The sequence below is a fragment of the Lactuca virosa genome, chromosome 4 (assembly GCF_052849685.1).
Source record: "Lactuca virosa cultivar CGN04683 chromosome 4, Lactuca_virosa_CGN04683_v6, whole genome shotgun sequence".
In the NCBI taxonomy this organism is placed as follows: domain Eukaryota; kingdom Viridiplantae; phylum Streptophyta; class Magnoliopsida; order Asterales; family Asteraceae; genus Lactuca; species Lactuca virosa.
In genome coordinates, this window is record NC_136429.1 from 364,020,696 (window position 1) to 364,038,473 (window position 17,778).

Sequence of the window (17,778 nt, forward strand, 5' to 3'; positions counted from 1 at the left end):
AAGATGGTTAAACCTGCATTTTCATGCCATCTTCAGCAAGCCAAAGATAATCATGTATCCTTGGGAGGTGTAGCTTGAAAGCCTCTGAGTTTGGATCTTCTGCCCAGCAGCAGAGCATATTTAACACCTGAAGAAAAGGTTTTAGATTAGATCATTAGAAAGGGAAGGCTTTCCATATATCAAATCAAAATCATGAACCCACGCACAACTTATTTCCAAATATAAGGATTAGATTATAATGGTATTGTTTACCTTGTTTACAGGCCCTATGCATATATAGCGAGTACTATCATCCTCATAATGGATGTGTTCCATTGCAGTGCGAAGAGCCTTCTCTCGCAACTTTTTCCCAGGCCATCTCATGAGTATAGGCTCCACAAACTTGTCAAGAGCTGCCCACAATATGTCCTGGACGACTGGGTGAGGGTAGTAAAGATCTTCCTGTAAAAATGTAAGATGCATTATTTTAAAATACCTTAATGGTAAGATTCGTTGTGGAATACATCATCTTTATCAGAGTCTTAAAGGAAATAAGAAGAGATGTTAACAATGTTGCAATTAATGATGACCGTATCTCATTGACAACAAAATACAAAATCCAACCTTTCTTCATCTAGAACACATCAAGTTGTTGCGCACATGGAGCACATAGATAAATAAGTACATAGATAGTACTTGGCCTTTTACACAATTTTTCATACATTTGATGCAATATAGAGAGCAACATCTTCATAGGTAATGAAAAACTAAGATTTACCTCAAAACACCTTCTGAGACAATAGGAGTACATCATCTACTTTTTCATGAACTCAATTTACACGCACCAAGTACTTGCCAAAGGAATGGAATGAATGTCCCTTTGTATTATTACTCACTTTTTATGCCTATTGGTTTGTAGATACTGAGAAGTGCTAAATAGGGTTCTAATGTCCAATAGCTTCATAAAGTCTTCCAATGTAGACCCTCTCAAATTAGATGCTCTTGGGATCCTACCAAGGGGTATTATCTACACTATAAATAAGTTGCAACAATGAATCCCTCATGAGTCTTGAAAAATAGTGTGAATCGGGTTGGTCTGGAAAATGGTATATTTGAAAGGAAACGACTTGCAACCACCAATTTAGCATCCTCTCCCCCTCCAAGTTTGCATAATGTCACAATGAAATCCATACTCGGATCTTGCTAAGGCTGATTTGGGATATGAAGAGGATTATATAAACCTTTATGAAGTAGACTTAACTTGATGTAGGTGGAAAACAAGCAATAGGAATATAAAAATCTTTTACCATGCATAGGAAATGGAATGCTCGTTCAAGATCTCCCAAGTTTTTGTATTGCGAAAGTAACTAGAAAATCTTCCATGAGCTTCTCTTATAAAAAAGTATCAGATCAAGCCTATTAAGATGTATAATTAGGTATTATTAAGAGAATCTCATCTTGAACCATTAGATGCACTTTCTAAAGAATGTAGAATAGGATCAAAGTCTTATAATGCTTACATAGAGCATCGATCACCATATATGAGGAACAAGATTTGTGCATAGACACAAAGAAGTTCATTTAAAGAAACTCTACCCAATTGTCATGAATTAGACTGAGTTTATGTTAGAAATAGTGTACCTTAAAGCCTCGTGATCCAAAAAATAAAAGAATTTTTCTTCAACTTGAGGTAATGGGAGCAGTAGACTACAATGAGCTTCTCACATAACTCTATGACGTATAACTCTACTTGAGTGTTTGTTACACTCATTGATAAATCTTTAAATATAATATTTTCAAAATGATGATCCTTTCCTATTGCCACTTCACTACTTGTATGTCCTACGAGATGGTTGAGACTCGACAAATGTCTAGCAAAAGCAATAAATAGATAGATTGCATGTTTTAAGTTCAAGCATATGTTAGGAGGATACATAATTCTAGACCCTTAAATAGGAAACAACCAAAAGAGAAATTTAGTAATCTAACATCAAAGCAATATAATTGATTCCAGTTATAAAGCTCTTCATAAAAATAAAAAAAAAGGTTTGTCCTCTGTTAGTGTCTGTGAAGGATTGGATTGAAAACAAGAAAAGGGATTATTTTGTTGGTAAGCCTCCTATGTAACTAAAAATAAAACATAATACAAATACAATGTATATATACAAAAATTGTGAACGTGATATTTTCCCATGAAGATACTTTCATTAAATCAAATATTTATATACAGATACAATGTAGAATTTCGGAGATTCTAAGGACTGGTCAGGGAAGATAGCATGGTTGGGTACCATGGTTCGAGACAGTGGCTCTTAAGATAAAGCGCCGATCAATAAAAGGGCTACACTAAAAATACAACATAATAATAATAATAATAATAATAATAATAATAATAAGATCTAAGTCCCCTAGCCCCCACCCACGCATTTGGAACGGGGAAAGGATCACAAACGTTCAAACCGGACCGGAAATCAAGAAATAGCGCCGAAGGAAGACTCTTGGTGAAGATGTCTGCATATTGAGATTTGGATGGAACATGAAGTACTCGAACATGACTAGTACCAACTTTATCGCAAACAAAATGGAGGTCTATCTTAATATGTTTAGTCTGTTGATGTTGAACCGGGTTGGAAGACATGTATACTGCACTAACATTATCACAATATACAAGAGTAGCACGATATGGAGAATAGTGTAGCTCAAGAAGTAAGTTACGAAGCCATCAGGTTTCAGCAAGAGCATTGGCAACCCCACGATTCTCAGTCACGACACTGGAGCTGTAGATACTCTAGCATTTTGGATGACCAGGATAGAAGGTTATGACCAAGAAACACATAATAATTGGATGTGGAGCACCTCGTGACGGGACATCCAACCCAGTCAGCATCTGAGTATGCAATAATATCACGAGAGGGAGAGTAGTATATCTGAAGTCCATGAGAAGTGGTGCCACGAATGTACCGTAAAATGTGTTTCAAAGCAGTGGAATGAGGTTCTCAGGGATCATGCATATAGAGGCATACCTGTTGAACAACATAAGTGATGTCCAGATGAGTAAATGTGAGATATTGAAGAGCACCAGCTAGACAACGATATAAAGTCGGATCATGAACGATAGACCCAGACCCATCAAACTTAGCAGATAAGTCAGCAAGAGTAGAAGCCGGTTTGCAGTTAGCCATGGAGGCATGGTCAAGAATGCCATCGGCACATTTTTGTTGAGACAAAAACAACCTGTTAGCAGTGCGCACGCGTGACAGAAATACCAAGAAAATAATAAAGATCTCCAAGGTCTGTCATGTCAAATTCAGATCCGAGAATTGAATGATATTGGTGAGAAGCTCAGGTGATGATGTCATAAGAATAATATCATCCACATACAATAGCAAGTAAGCTATATGAGCGCCCTGTTTGTAAATAAACAAGGAAGGATCACACTTGTTGTTAGTAAAACCAAGGCGAGTAATAAACATAGAAAAGTGATGAAACCATGCCCGAGGTTCCTATTTGAGCCCATATAAAGATCTTTGAAGAAGAAAAACATGATCAAGTTTGTTTGGATCACGAAACCCTGGTGGTTGCTGCATATAAATCGTCTCATCAAGGTGACCGTGAAGAAAAGCATTATTCACATCAAGCTGTCGGATAGGCCAATGAGTGTGACAACAATGCTCAGAACAATGTGAATAGAAGCAGGTTTTACCATAGGACTAAAAGTCTCAGCACAATCAATGGTAGGTCTCTGGCTACGACCATTTGCAACAAGAAGAGCTTTGTATCGAGACAACGTACCATCCATATTAAGTTTCTTTTTTAAATAACCAAATGCAATTAATAATATTAGCACCATATTGTCGCAGTATGAGAACCCACGTTTTGTTTTTAATAAGAGCACAATGTTTCTCTTTCATTGACTTTAACCAGTTAGGATCTTTAAATGCCAATAAATAAATGCGAGGAATAGGAGAAGTGGAATCAACATGAAGATTTAGTTTCTTATGAGGTGTTTTTTTAATTCCACGTTTGAGATGGCTGACCATGGGGTGAGGAGTGTGAGATGTGGCAGACATATGAGTAGTCGGGACAACCATGATGGAAGGGTCAGAAACCGACATAGCAGTAGGAGAGGAGGGCTCGAGAGGAGACACCTCCTCGAGAGTGGGAGCGGAAGACAAGACGGTATGAGTTTGCATAATGAGGAAAGCAGAGGGAGATCGCTGATTATAGGGTCCTTGGTAATGGGAGAGGTCGAGGAACGAGATTCAATAATAGGAGGGCTCACATGATCTAAAAAGGAATAAGAAGGAGTATCATCGGAGTCATAGACCCGAAGGGAAAGACAGTTTCATCAAAGACAATGTGCCGAGAGATGATAATTTGCTTTGTCTGAAGGTCTAGACATCAATAACCTTTTTGATTGGATGGGTAGCCAAGAAAAACATAAGGGGTGGATCTAGGAGAGAGTTTGTGAGGAGCGACAATGTTTGGAAAACAAAGACAACCAAACACGCGAAGGTGATCATAGGTGGGATTTTTTTGAAATAATTTGCGAAATGGAGTATCATTTTGAATGGTGGTGGATGGTAGAATATTTAAGAGATGTTCATACATGTGAAGAGCTTCTACCCAATATTCTGGAGGAAGACAGGCGTGAAAAAGAAGAGTCCGAACGACATTATTAATAGAGTGTAACATGCGTTCAGATTTTCCGTTCTGTTGAGATGTGTGTGGACATGAAAAACGCATGTGAATGTCATTGTCATGACATAATTGTTGGAATTTGAGTTTTTTGTACTCACCACCATTGTCACATTGAATGATTTTGATGTCCGTTTGAAAATGATTTTGCACAAACACACGGAAATGGACAAATTTAGAGTAAACATCAGATTTCACACGGAAAGGATATACCCACAAATAATGAGAGAAATCATATAAAAATATGACATAATATTTGATTCCACTAACACTAGTAATAGGAGAAGTCCACACATCAGAATGAATAATATCAAACGGAGAATTAGAAACAGAATTTGATAAGCTAAAAGATAACTTGACATGTTTTCCAAGTGGACATGATCCAAATAAACTATGAAACTTATTATTAGAACACATAATAAAATGATTGTCAATAAGTTGCTTTAAGACTTGAGGATCGGGGTGACCAAGACGTTGATGCCGAACAAATGGAGCAACAGAAACAAGATCTTGAAAAGTAGGAGAGGTGACCGGATAGAGATCCCTGGTGATGTCACTTTACATGAGAGTTCGTTTGGTTTGTAAATCCTTCACAGAAAAACCAAGTGGGTCAAATTCAATAGAGCACATATTATCACATGTGAAAGAACGAACGGAAATAAGGTTTTTAATGAATTGAGGCGTGATAAGAATATTTTTTAGAGTAAGAGTGCGATATGGATTGGGTTTGGAAAGAATAGAAATGACCAACTTTATTTACAGGAATTGAAGATCTATTTCCAACTAAAATAGTAGAAGGAAAATTATGATTATTAGAAACATTTAGAATTATACCTGCATAAAGGTGAGAGGTGGCCCCGGTGTCAATATACCATTCCGTATTTCCCGAATGTTAAACTATCATTGCGTTGAACATTTGAGGAAGTGTTGTGGGCTGCTAATAAGTGAATTGAGGGTGCTGTTGGGCCTAATTTTGAGAGATAAAAGCTTGTTGAGGAGTGGAGGAAGCTAGTGGGCCAAAGAAAAAATATTTTTTGTTGGGCTGAGTTGTTGGGCCGCTGGAAGATTGTTGGAATGGATCTACAGGAGCATGAAACAGCCCACGAATGGAATGCACTATTGTAGCTGTTGGTTGATACAGTCCATAGACCTAACCCGCAGGTGGGTGTACCTGTTTTCGTTGTTACAAATGGCCACCAAAAAAATTTGGCCTCCACTGTCACGACCCCACGACCACCACGATTATTCCGACGACCCCTGCCACTACGAGAGGAACCTCTCCCGTGATTGGAATGTTAATGATTTTTTCTTGGTAGCAAGAACTTGTGGGGAAGAAGAATGATCAGAATGAGGAAGGGAACCTTGTTTCTGTGGTTCACGAAGCATCTCTTCTTCTTCTTCCATAACAAGCATAGATCAAACCTCCATAAAAGAAGGTTTTAGTTTTTGATACCTGATGGTGGTGGCGACATATTGAAACTTGGGGGACAAGCCATTGAGAGTGTAAGCAATCAAGTTTCTTTCAAGTACAGGGGCATCAAGATTTTGAAGTAGATCAGCAATGGATTTGATCCGTGTGCAATAATTAGTTACCGAAGAATCGCCAATCGTGATGTTTCTGAGTTGAGTTTCAAGATAAAGAGCTTTGTTCTCTTTGTTATCACGAAAGAGATTCTCAAGAGTGTTCCAAAGAACATATGCAACACACTTTTTATTGAGGGCCATTGTTAAGAGAGATTGAGAAAGAGTGATGTTAATCCATGACTTGACAATGAAGTCATGGCGATTCCATTCAGTAGAGGTGGCAACCTTCTCGTTTGGAGGTCGGAGATGATCATCAACACCGAAACCAATGCAATGAGTTTCGAGAAATTCCCTCCATATGTTATAATTCATTCGATCAAGATCCTAAACAAGAGGCACAACATGTTTGATATTGATGGTAGTGGATGGCTTTTCAGTATTAAGAGGGGTTTCTCCAGTCATGATTGAAGAGAATAGGGAAAAGACAGAAACGAGAGCAGAGGGAACAAAGGAGAAACTAAAAAGATAGAGCAGAGGAAAAGGGATACGGCCACGGTTAAGGAACCTAGTCTGATACCATTTGAACATGATATTTTCCCATGAATATACTTTCATTAAATCAAACATATATATACAAATACAATGTATAAGGCCTCTTAAGATAAAGGGCCGATCAATAAAAGGGATACGCTAATAATAATAATAATAATAATAATAATAATAATAATAATAATATTAATATTAATAATATCTAACAAAAATCAACCACTTGCACATTCATGCAAGATTTTTTCCTTGGCATCAACCTTGATCATTACACAAGAATGTGATAGAACATATTCCAAGCACATTGAACAAGTCAAATGGAGATTTTCGAATAATAAACAATGGCAATCTAAGTATTCAATGTGGCATCATTACTTCAAATTAAAAAGGGAAGCTACAAAATAAAATGAGTTTGCAGAACGAAAATTTGGCTCATTGCTCACATTAAGAGATTTGCGTCCATTTACCAAACATATATGACTTTGTGACACTAAGTTGGAAAAGCCAACGAGGATTAAAGCACAATGAAACTATCAACTAATAGAATTTGTTGATTTTGTTAATACAAAAGTAAGATTACGTAATAAAAATCATAAATTGGTGTAGAAAATTTAATAAAACATATTAAAATTTAGGAGCAGAAGACCAGACGCATGCTTCTAGATATAGGCCTTATTACAATAGGAAATGCTTTACAATGATGAGTGACAACTAGGTTATGATATTTCCTTAGTGTAAAGTAAAATTTTCTCCCCTCCTTTAAATAGAGATGAAAGCTAGTCATGTATGGTAAAGCATTATTATCTTTAGAGAACTCCAAAAATATGGTTTTTAGATTAGAGAGAGTGTGGCTACAAATTCCATTACCTAACAATTATTTTTCATGTAATATTTTCTTATTTCTATGAAACTGTCATTCGACACATTATTGTTTATCGGTTTATGTACCATATTATCTTCTTGATATTTATTATTCCATACCTAGCCAACCAAAATGGGTTCCTCTTATTGATATATAGCTATACTCATTTTATATGAGGAAAGATTTCGATTAGCTAACAATCTTCATGTTTTTTTAGTTTTAGATAAACATTTCTTAAATTCTCAACTCAAATTCTTATGACAATGTTTCTAAGATATGGTTGGTTTTTGTAAAAAATATCTTAAATGAACAAGTATGGATTGTCAAATGTCTATCAATAGCTTTTGCTTAAAGCTATTAATTTATGAGAGTGAAAGACATGATTTTTTCGGGCCAATGAGGAGTCGACACCTCATTGGGTTTGATCTAAAAGTATGAAAGATTAAGTTTAAATGTAATTGCATTATCCCTTGTATAAGTCCACGTACATGCTTTCTACTTGACACACACTTGCAACCGGACCTACCCCATGCAAGTTTTCACCCTTTAACCCCCAAGATCCAATTTTGCTCATTTCATTCGCTTTGGGTACCATAGCCAACAACACTCACCAATTGAATCCCTAAATTTATTTAACCTACCCCTTACCCTCATCACATATGAACGACCCCACAATCCAATTTTATACCCGTTTTCTTACAAGACTTACCTACGTCACCCACTTCGGCCTTATCCTTTTTTTCTTGATAAAATAAAACGAAATACCTTTTTTATTTGGACCCACCATCTCTTATCATACCTTCTATCTTACCACCCCTTATCCTTCCAACTAATGTGAAGCACTCACCTCCTCCCCTTTTCTTCAGATAATCCTACACCCTACACTTCTTCCACCAACCACCTCCTTGTTAACTCCCTACTACTCGCTTCTCATTAAACCAACCTTCACCCTTAACTCACTACCCCAAGAATTCAAGCCTACATTTGACTTCACTTCACTCACACCTTTACCTTTCTACCATTCTGAATCTAACATAGCCTAATCGAACCCAAACCTTTTTATCTCTAACTTCATGAAGAGCGTATTATCATATCCATGAATTTTCTTCATGTAAGTGAATATTCAAAGATTATATTCGAAGAACAAATAGAAGATACATTTAATTTTGAATTTTAAATGCTTCAAATCTTATGCTTCTAAATACATCTACTCATTAATGATAACAATAATGTTTATTTTATTCCACTCATTTATGGTGTCCACCTAATCAAGGTCAACAGACCAACCTTAGATCAGTTATCGACATATCAAGGATTCTTGGACCAACAACTTCAGACTGAAGATATTTATATCTATACATATTAGCAGACCCTCTTTAACAGGTTCGCTTCAACTTTGGATATCAACATAGTTGAACTACTTTAGCAACTAACCCTTATCAATGTTGCTTACCGTCCGCCGGCCAAGATGTAACATCTGGTTTCGAGAAGCTTGCAATTTCAAGAATTATGGGCATTAATGGACTAAGTTAGGGTTCTGGACTTCAAATGGTTTGGGTTTTAGGCCTATTTGGGAATGGATTATATATTGGTTATGCGAGCCAAGCTTTCGGTTTGTACTTTGGATCCCAAGGGTATAATGGTAAAAGTGATGCTCCAGGCCTTTAATGAATTAAGGATTCAAGTTTAGAAGGTTTTGTGTCGATAGAGTTTAGAGGGGATTGTAGGTTTTCTCATTACCTTTTCGACCACATAAATAACGCCGAAATCGGAATTGGGCGCAGAAGTTATGGCGTTTGAAAGTTTATATGGGAAAGGGGTTGGCTAGTACGATGGGCGTACATGGCCTAGTTGATCGCGGAGGTTCACCCTGGTACGTTGGGCGTACCACGAGTACGTTGCGCGTACGCGAAGCAGAAGCTGTGACATCCCCTAATTTCTCGGCCAGAAAAGATCGATTTAATTTATGCTTTTTAAAATAAAATCAGAGAATCTTTTTAAAAGATGTTGCGGAATTGGTCCCCAAAAAAACAAAACGTGATAAAAGTTTGTCAAAACCTTTCTTTAAGAAATATATAATTTCCTTTTATATCAAAACCTCGGGATGTCATGTTCCGATACAGATCAAAAGCATAAACAGGACATTATAAGCGTTACAACAGTTATTCATAACAACTGGCCTATAATCCATAAATCATTCATCATCATCACCCGACTATGCTCGGGGTCCACTACCTGTAATATAAAAAAAACTGAGTGGGTCAGGCTTGGAAGCCTGGTGAGCATATAGGGTTTTCAACCAACAATAAATAAATTTATTGTACTTAAACATCAATCAATCAACCAAATTACCCCAACCCCATTATCTTATTTATTTCTTAAGGGTTTACCCTAAGAATCAACTATCACTCCTTCCTAAGGATTCATCCTAAGGAATAGACACAAGGTTACACAATCACCAGGGTTTATACAACAGGGGCTAAATTCATAGCTCTTATTTATTGACAGTATTATTGACAGTATTCACCCCTGTCATACATGTCAATGGGTTTTTAGAGTACTCCAAATGAACATATAGTTCATTACACCTACAGGTTGCGGGCCTGCTAGTGTTCCACAGACCATCTAGAATAGTCCATGGTTGTCATCCCTACTCTGCTGAATGACGGGGGCCAACATTTTGGGTAAGTGATTCTCTCAAATTTCACCACTCACCCTCAACTCATGATCAATATTACTGATCATCTCCTTTATCCAACTCACCTATCATCACACACCCATTATTTCATCTACCCATGTTTTACCCAACATTTTTGTAGATAAAAATACATATACAGTTTAAATTATTTAAAAACATGTATAAATCACACCTTCAACATCCAACTCAAATAAACAAACAATAAATATTCACACAACACGTATTTTATGTAAAATACTTCATATCTATGTGTAAGGTGAAAGTAACTACACACTCACCTGATTTAATGAAAATCGGGCAGCAATTCGTTTCCTAAAACGATCGATTCTAATAAAACCGAGAGTTTTATTGAGAAACCGGGCTCTGCGAAGGGTCGGGCTTCGAAACCGAAAAGATAAATTTTCCGGGCTTCTCGGGCACTTCGTGGCGTATTCCGGGTGTTAGAATCAATACCGGGGCTTTGGGGGATGCTAAGATGAAGAAAATATAAAGAAAGGGGCTAAATATGGCAAAATTCCAAATCTAACCGGGAAGGCTCACATACCCCTTGTATTTATAGGGGTCCGAAGTCGGCTTGGTGGTGGGGTCCGCAGGCGAGGGTCCGCAGGTGGCTGCACGTGCGAAGGCCTGGGTGGCAGCTGCTGATTGGACCGAGGTCTAGTGGTCCATCTGCGAGGCTCGGAGGCTAAGGCGGTGCGAGGCTCGGTCCAGCTGCGAGCTTCGGATTGGGCCTCCCTTCGGTCGAATCAGAATCCGACACGCAGCTACTGTTCATGCGAGGGAAGGCGACACGTGGCTTCGCATGAGTCACCAATTTCGGACACGTGGCACTCTTTCAGCGAAGGTGACGTGGCAAAAACATAACTATGCGATTTTTCTCGATTTTCGCGCCAAAACTTCTAAAATCCATAACTTTTGCATACGAGCTCCGTTTTTTACGTTCTTTATATGCACGCGTAGGTAAAATTACGCTCTACAACTTTTGTTTAGACTTCGTCAGCTAATTTTGATTTTAATTTTTATATTATTATTTTTAACAGACCGGGACAGGAAATCCGTTAAAAATTCATAACTTCTTCATCCGACGTCCGTTTTCGTCAGACGTTTTACCGTTGTGCTACTAATGACGAGACCTTCGATTCTCGTTTAGGTCGTGTCGGCTAAAAATCACTCGATCTAAAATTCGAGATTTTAGCTGTCTACTGCTAAGCTGAAACTTCGAAAAATCATAACTTCCTCATACGAAGTCAGATTTGGGCGTTATTTTTATACCTACTCTCGGTTTAGCAAACACTACAAGTTTCTTTTAAATCACTAAGGCCAAAAAGTAGTTTATCGAAAACTCACTTTTTACGACATTCGGCACCGTGCCGGTTTATCGCGAAACTTCGACAGGTCATAACTTCTTCGTTATAACTTGGATTTCGGCATTCTTTATATATCTGTAATCCTTGTCACGCCCACCACAAGTTTCTTAATAGATATCGGCTTTATCTAAAATTTAATTTTTGACGCTCATTTTTATTCTTAATTAATTAAACCCTAATAATTAAGCATAAAACACATAATTCACATAATATTCACATAATTCCTTTTGATTTCTTCTAAATGAGTTACAAAGGTTAACCTAGACCATTATGTCAATATTAATGCCTAGCCTAGAAACACGGGCGTTACAACTCTCTCCCCCTTAGGATGATTCCGTCCCCGGAATCACACAACGACAAACAACTACGGGTAGCGACTCATCATGTCACTCTCCGTTTCCCAGGTGGGATTTGGCTCATTTATATGTTTCCAACGCACAAGCACTAAATCGACTATCTTACGTTACAACTTCTTAGTCTTACGGTCAACGATTGCCTTAGGTTCTCCAATTAACCTCTTGCTCTCATCCAACCTTAATTCAGAAATGGGAATTATATCGGGCACACCTCCCGTGAACTTCCTCAAATAACACACATGAAATGTGTTATGAATACCCTCCAGTTTAAATGGTCCAATAAACCTTGGACTCAACTTTCCCCTTCTACCAAACCTTATAAGTCCCTTCCACTATGAGACTTTAAGTAAAACCGAATCTCCAACTTCGAATGATATCGGTTGTCTTTTCTTGTCAGCATAGCTCTTTTGAGCAGCTAACATCCTTTCCCTAATGACTTTCAACTTTCCAGCAGTCTGATGGACTATTTCAAGTCCCATAAGCTGCTTTTCCCCAGCTTCCAGTCACCATGACGGCATTCAACACTTTTCCCCATACAAAGCGTGATAAGGTGCCATCTTGATGCTTGAGTGGAAACTATTACCCTAGAAAAATTCTACTAAAGGCAAATGTTCATCCCAGTTACCTTCGAATTCCAGGGTACAGGTTCTCAGCATATCCTTCAACGTTTGAATCGTTTATTCACTCTGACCATCGGTTTGCGGATGGTAAGCCGTATTCAAACACAACTTGGTACCTAATTCCTCTTACAGACTTCTCCAACACCTTGATGTAAAACAGCTGTCACGATCGGATACAATCGTTAACGGAACACCATGAAACCTCACAATTTCCTTCACATAAGAATTCGCAAGTTTATCCATAGACCTTTTCTCGTTGGCTGCTATGAAATGCGCACTCTTAGTGAAGCGATCAATGACCACCTAAATCATGTCGTGACCGTTCCTTGTTCTGGGCAGTTTAGTCACAAAATCCATAGTGATATCTTCCTATTTACCCATGGGTACAGGTAAAGGTTCTAAACTCCCATACGGTTTCTGATGTTGTGCCTTAGCCCTAGCACAAGTTACACACTCGGCCACATACTTAGCAACATCGAGCTTCATCGTCGGCCACTAGTAATAGGGTTTTAGATCCCTATACATTTTCGTACTGCCGGGATGAATCGAGTACATGGTTTTGTGAGCTCCTTCCATCAGAAGATATATTACTCCTCCCGCCTTAGGTACCCAAATCCTATCTTTGAATACCTTCAGTCCTTGACCGTTTGTATCAAACACCAACGTTTTGCCCAAACGTTCCTCCTTTCGGTCATTTCTCTCTAAAGCTTCCTCTTGAGCTTTCTTTATACTTTCCACAACTGTCGAGACAACTTCAATTCTCAACGCTCTTGGCCTTTTCTTTTCAAGATTTACCTTCCGACTGAGAGCATTAGCAACAACATTTGCTTTACCAGGGTGGTAAAGTATCTCACAGTCGTAGTCCTTGAGTAACTTTAGCCAGCGTCGTTGCCTCATGTTCAATTCCTTCTCCATACCTTTAAGGCGAATACTACCACTGCCAACTCCAGACCATGAGTGGGGTAGTTCTTTTCATGCTCTTTCAATTGCCTCGATGCATACGTGATCACTTTATCCCTTTGGGTCAGAACACAACCTAACCCAACTCCAGAGGCATTACTATAAAATGTGAAGTCATTAACTCCTTCAGGTAACGAAAGAATCGGTGCTTCACACAAATTCTTCTTTGACTTCTCAAAGCTTCCTATGCTTCTTATTCCAAGTATAGACAGCTCCTTTGTGGGTCAAAGCTGTCAATGGAGTCGCGATCGAAGAAAAGCCTTGGATAAATCAGCGATAATATCCAGCTAATCCTAAAAAGCTTCAGATCTCCATAGGACTTTCAATCGTAACCTTCGAGTTACAAAATAAATCCTTATTGAGGACTCCTTCTTCTTCTTAGAATAAGTATTTTCCTTCGTTTATTGTAACAGACCGATGGGTCATGTTCTAATGATCTCTCATTGTATACTGCACTACTTAGACTCAGATCTCCTAGGGACAAATTTCGGAACAAACTATACCTTCCTTCATGTTCTAATGTGATACAATCACATTTCAACATGTATCATTTCTAACTACCAACTTCTTTAACAATGAGTGCGATACTTCTATTGATCGCTTTGATCATTTCTCACTTCAATCTTCTGGCTTAAGTCAAATACTTCATCGAACTTGGTTCTCTGAACCACATAATAAACTCATCTTAGTCGGACTCGATTCGATATGACCTCTAAGGTCGGAATAACAATCATCTTCTTAGTCATTACCGAAACGATGGTAATGACAAACTAGAACAAGACGGAATCAAATAATAGCTCCTTGGTAACCTTGTGACTTTCCCTGATCCAAGTGTGAGTCATGTGCTTCCAGTAGTATAGATCTTTACTACTATTCACACCTACTCATACTCGTCCCAAGTACGGTCTCGCAGTCCCCAAGTCCTAAAATCACAAAACAATTTAACACATACAAATGTGTCCAATTAATCATAAAATTTTCCTAGACTCTACTAGGACTTCTTCCATACGTATCTTCAATCATCAATTCTGCTTCAACTTGGTTGGTGATGGAAATTCCAGACGATTGGGACAACTTCAAGAATTACACCAACCATTCCATTCATCAGATGACAAAACCAGGGTTTATATTATTTCCTTGAAACGATTACACAAAGGTTCAAGTTTACCCTATACTATGCCTCTAATAGGCTAAACCACTTGTTACTATTCACATTATTACTTCGTAACTTGATCTTCGGGTATCAAGTCTTTACTTCTACTTCCTAGCATTATTAATTGCTTCGTCAAGGATATTCTGAATTTCCCTTGGCGTTGGCGGTGCACTCGGCCTTGTTATTTCATTTTTCTTCGGACAGTCCTTAGAAATATGGCCTTCTTCCTTACATACATAACACACCCTCTTGGGAATCATACAGTGATTGGCGTAATGCCCTATTTCTCCACACCTAAAGCACTTCACCTTCCCGTCACAATTCCCAGAGTGTTTATTTTTGCACTTTCCGCACCATCTTCCTTTACCTCTTCTTTTGCTAGACCTTGAGGATATGTTGCTCTTGATGGGCCTTGAAGACCCCTCAAATTTCCTCTTCTTGTCAACTTCAACCTTTTTGGCGGTCCTGTCATTGATCATTTCTTCAATAGACTTAGCAACCCTAATAGTTGCCTCAAGAACAGATGCCTGCCGTACTGGCATAGTAAGTTCATCCTTACTTTGTTGAAGTAAACGTTTTGTTTCTTCCATCTGTTGATCCAACATCGTACGCACCATTGCCTGCACCCCAGCCATCGTGATTGGCTCAGGCTGTGGATTATCGCTTCCGAACCCACTTTGAGTACCCGCCATTTCGATCTATACACCAATCGTAGGTGAATTTAGATCTTTATTTTCGATAGGCGTTAAATCTTCGTTATTACACCGAAACGTTTACATGTTAGTTCTAATCTCGTAATTATACGCTTAGAATCCAACACACATAAGGTTTCCAGATCCGGTCGGCAACAGACCATAGATCCGAACAAATAATAGCATCATTATAGCTATAACACAAAACATTTAGCACATAAAAGCGTTTTAGGCATCCTTCCTAAAATAAACTAGTGCTCGTGTCAATTTAGGTGTACTACCTAAAATATAATAGACACACTCAACTCACAATCATCGCTTAGCATTCTAAGTTTAAGTCTAGAAATCCTACAAATTTCCTAGTTCGCTTAAACTAATGCTCTGATACCAACTGTGACATCCCCTAATTTCTCGGCCAGAAAAGACCGATTTAATTTATGCTTTTTAAAATAAAATCAGAGAATCTTTTTAAAAGATGTTGCGGAATTGGTCCCCAAAAAAACAAAACGTGATAAAAGTTTGTCAAAACCTTTCTTTAAGAAATATATAATTTCCTTTTATATCAAAACCTCGGGATGTCATGTTCCGATACATATCAAAAGCATAAACAGGACATTATAAGCCTTACAACAGTTATTCATAACTACTGGCCTATAATCCATAAATCACTCATCATCATCATCCGACTATGCTCGGGGTCCACTACCTGTAATATAAAAAAACTGAGTGGGTCAGGCTTGGAAGCCTGGTGAGCATATAGGGTTTTCAACCCACAATAAATAAATTTATTGTACTTAAACATCAATCAATCAACCAAATTACCCCAACCCCATTATCTTATTTATTTCTTAAGGGTTTACCCTAAGAATCAACTATCACTCCTTCCTAAGGATTCATCCTAAGGAATAGACACAAGGTCACACCATCACCAGGGTTTATACAACAGGGGCTAAATTCATAGCTCTTATTTATTGACAGTATTATTGACAGTATTCACCCCTATCATACATGTCAATGGGTTTTTAGAGTACTCCAAATGAACATATAGTTCATTACACCTATAGGTTGCGGGCCTGCTAGTGTTCCACAGACCATCTAGAAAAGTCCATGGTTGTCATCCCTACTCTGCTGAATGACGGGGGCCAACATTTTGGGTAAGTGATTCTCTCAAATTTCACCACTCACCCTCAACTCATGATCAATATTACTGATCATCTCCTTTATCCAACTCACCTATCATCACACACCCATTATTTCATCTACCCATGTTTTACCCAACATTCTTGTAGATAAAAATACATATACAATTTAAATTATTTAAAAACATGTATAAATCACACCTTCAACATCCAACTCAAATAAACAAACAATAAATATTCACACAGCACGTATTTTATGTAAAATACTTCATATCTATGTGTAAGGTGAAAGTAACTACACACTCACCTGATTTAATGAAAATCGGGCAGCAATTTGTTTCCTAAAACGATCGATTCTAATAAAACCGAGAGTTTTATTGAGAAACCGGGCTCTGCGAAGGGTCGGGCTTCGAAACCGAAAAGATAAATTTTCCGGGCTTCTCGGGCACTTCGTGGCGTATTCCGGGTGTTAGAATCAATACCGGGGCTTTGGGGGATGCTAAGATGAAGAAAATATAAAGAAAGGGGCTAAATATGGCAAAATTCCAAATCTAACCGGGAAGGCTCGCATACCCCTTGTATTTATAGGGGTCCGAAGTCGGCTTGGTGGTGGGGTCCGCAGGCGAGGGTCCGCAGGTGGCTGCACGTGCGAAGGCCTCGGTGGCAGCTGCTGATTGGACCGAGGTCAAGTGGTCCATCTGCGAGGCTCGGAGGCTAAGGCGGTGCGAGGCTCGGTCCAGCTGCGAGCTTCGGATTGGGCCTCCCTTCGGTCGAATCAGAATCCGACACGCAGCTACTGTTCATGCGAGGGAAGGCGACACGTGGCTTCACATGACTCACCAATTTCGGACACGTGGCACTCTTTCAGCGAAGGTGACGTGGCAAAAACGTGACTATGCGAATTTTCTCGATTTTCGCGTCAAAACTTCTAAAATCCATAACTTTCACATACGAGCTCCGTTTTTGACGTTCTTTATATGCACGCGTAGATAAAATTACGCTCTACAACTTTCGTTTAGACTTCGTCGGCTAATTTTGACTTTAATTTTTATATTATTATTTTTAACAGACCGGGACAGGAAATCCGTTAAAAATTCATAACTTCTTCATCCGACGTCCGTTTTCGTCAGACTTTTTACCGTTGTGCTACTAATGACGAGACCTTCGATTCTCAGTTAGGTCGT

At 38.5% G+C, this 17,778-nt stretch overlaps 1 pseudogene across 1 annotated transcript in view; it reads right to left on the reverse strand.

The window, feature by feature from the left end:
* The window catches only part of LOC145108702 (cycloartenol Synthase-like), an 89,519-nt pseudogene that overhangs the window by 58,281 nt on the left and 13,460 nt on the right, over positions 1-17,778 (reverse strand). The window contains exons 8-9 of the transcript XR_013708500.1: positions 253-441; positions 14-127 (exon numbers count right to left, since the gene is read on the reverse strand). The product of XR_013708500.1 is annotated as a cycloartenol Synthase-like (transcript). The remainder of the gene's footprint in view (positions 1-13; positions 128-252; positions 442-17,778) is intronic.